Consider the following 2958-nt stretch of genomic DNA (forward strand, 5'->3'; position numbering starts at 1 on the left):
AATAATGAAACATTCAGATGAACCTACTTGTATGAGTTCAGTAAATTACTTCATTGTGAATAATGAAAACATCTAGATGAACCTACTTGTATGAGTTCAGTACCATTCATTGTGAATAATGAAACATTCAGATGAACCTACTTGTATGAGTTCAGTACCATGTCATTGTGAATAATGAAACATCTGGGATGAACCTACTTGTATGAGTTCAGTACCATGTCATTGTGAATAATGAAACATTCAGATGAACCTACTTGTATGAGTTCAGTACCATGTCATTGTGAATAATGAAACATTCTGATGAACCTACTTGTATGAGTTCAGTACCATGTCATTGTGAATAATGAAACATTCAGATGAACCTACTTGTATGAGTTCAGTACCATGTCATTGTGAATAATGAAACATTCAGATGAACCTACTTAAAAGTGATGAGTTCAGTGAACCACGAGTTGTGAATAATGAAACATTCAGTGAACCTACTTGTATGAGTTCACAGTACCGTCATTGTGAATAATGAAACATTCAGATGAACCTACTTGTATGAGTTCAGTACCATTTATTGTGAATAATGAAACATTCAGATGAACCTAATTTGTATGAGTTCAGTACTAAGAGGCCACATTGTGAATAATGAAACATTCAGATGAACCTACTTGTATGAGTTCAGTACCATGTCATTGTGAATAATGAAACATTCAGATGAACCCAATTTGTATGAGTTCAGTACCATGTCATTGTGAATAATGAAACATTCAGATGAACCTACTTGTATGAGTTCACAGTACCATGTCATTGTGAATAATGAAACATTCAGATGAACCTACTTGTAATGAGTTCAGTACCATGTTATTAGAATAATGAAACATTCAGGTGAACCTACTTGTATGAGTTCAGTACCATGTCATTGTGAATAATGAAACATCAGATGAACCTACTTGTATGAGTTCAGTACCATGTCATTGTGAATAATGAAACATTCAGATGAACCTACTTGTATGAGTTCAGTACCATGTTATTGTGAATAATGAAACATTCAGATGAACCCACTTTGTATGAGTTCAGTACCATGTCATTGTGAATAATGAAACATTACATGAACCTAATTTGTATGAGTTCAGTTCATGTCATTGTGAATAATGAAACATTCAGATGAACCTACTTGTATGAGTTCAGTACCATGTAATGAATAATGAAACATTCAGATGTAAACCTACTTGTATGAGTTCAGTAAATTGTTGTCATTGTGAATAATGAAAACATCTCAGATAAACCTACTTGTATGAGTTCAGTACCATGTTATTGTGAATAATGAAACATTCAGGTGAACCTACTTGTATGAGTTCAGTACCATGTCATTGTGAATAATGAAACATTCAGATGAACCTACTTGTATGAGTTCAGTACCATGTCATTGTGAATAATGAAACATTCAGATGAACCTACTTGTATGAGTTCAGTACCATGTCATTGTGAATAATGAAACATTCAGATGAACCTACTTGTATGAGTTCAGTACCATGTCATTGTGAATAATGAAAACATCAGATAAACCTACTAGTATGAGTTCAATACTACAAGTCATTCCTAATGTGAGTTTGCCCTTTCCAGTCAACTCAAACTATATTATTAAAGGAAGAAAGAAATCATATTAAAGTAGCTTAAAACCAAAGATATTATTTTAAAATATGTGTGGATAATGCAGAAATGCTCCATGAGTTCACATCATGGAACATCTATCTATGATGTCTGCAACCTAACTTTTCAAATAATGACAAGGTTTGTTAATGTGAAGCTACACAATGACCAAATATGTTTTAAATGAAATTACAAAACACTTGAACAGGGAATAAATCCATAGAATGTTGACAATTAATTATTGTAGAATTTTTTATATGTATGGTATAAATTTTGCATACCTTACAAGTTTAAGTTATAATAAACATGTTAGTTTAAAAATAAGTTGTTATATACATAAAAAACAGAGTTGTGAAACTTAATAACATTAGAACCATTTGTTCATTGTTAAGCACAAAGATACACAATGGTAATACAATACACTTTAGGTATTAATATTTAATTTCTTAGCATTATATGTCCACAGATCTCTTAATATGAGCTACAAAAGGTATATACAAATTTAAACATAAGCAGTAAGAACATTACTTTGATGATTTGAAAAATTTAAAATTTTGTTTTAGGCATTTTATTAATGCATTAGAACTTTGTGGTAAGTTTTTGTTTCAAGAAGATCAAAACATCTGTTTAGAAAATTGTTTTCAGAAATCTAGGATATAAACAGTACGCCTAAGATAAATTTGTTGTTTTAATCTTTACTCATTATTTGTTTGTCTGGATGATACTAATAGCATAATAAATACACATACCAAGTGAAATATTGGATACCTGCAAATTGATAGACACTTTAAACACTTGGTATATTTACACTGTTACAGTTCCTCACCTTTGTTATTATTTTGTTAAACAGTCAATCTGTTTACACTGTTCCTCATGGTTGCTTAACTCCTTACTGTATTTATTAAACAGTTGCTTTGTTCATACACTGTCACAGTTGCTTACCTTGTTATTGTGTTTCACTTGTTCCAGAGTACAAGTGAAAAGAAAAACACCTACATTGAGCTCCAGTTTTCTTGGCACAATCGATGTACCTGAGAAGATGGTTAAAAGAACTTGTAAAAATCAAAGTACAAACAATACAGAAGTGTTACAGATGTTGTAATAATTTATTACAATACAGAAGTGTTACAGATGTTGTACACTTATTAAACACTTGTAGAATATTTTATCCTATTTTCTGTTTACAGAAAGATTACAGAAAAGTAGTAACTGCATTACTTTAATAAGTTTATTAAAGAGAGAGCACAGAGAGAGCAGCAAAACTCAGTAAAATCATAAACCTAAAAGAAAAAAAATGTATAAATATGGATATTTCTCCCA

The sequence above is a fragment of the Tachypleus tridentatus genome, chromosome 13 (genome assembly GCF_004210375.1).
Source record: "Tachypleus tridentatus isolate NWPU-2018 chromosome 13, ASM421037v1, whole genome shotgun sequence".
NCBI classification, from domain to species: domain Eukaryota; kingdom Metazoa; phylum Arthropoda; class Merostomata; order Xiphosura; family Limulidae; genus Tachypleus; species Tachypleus tridentatus.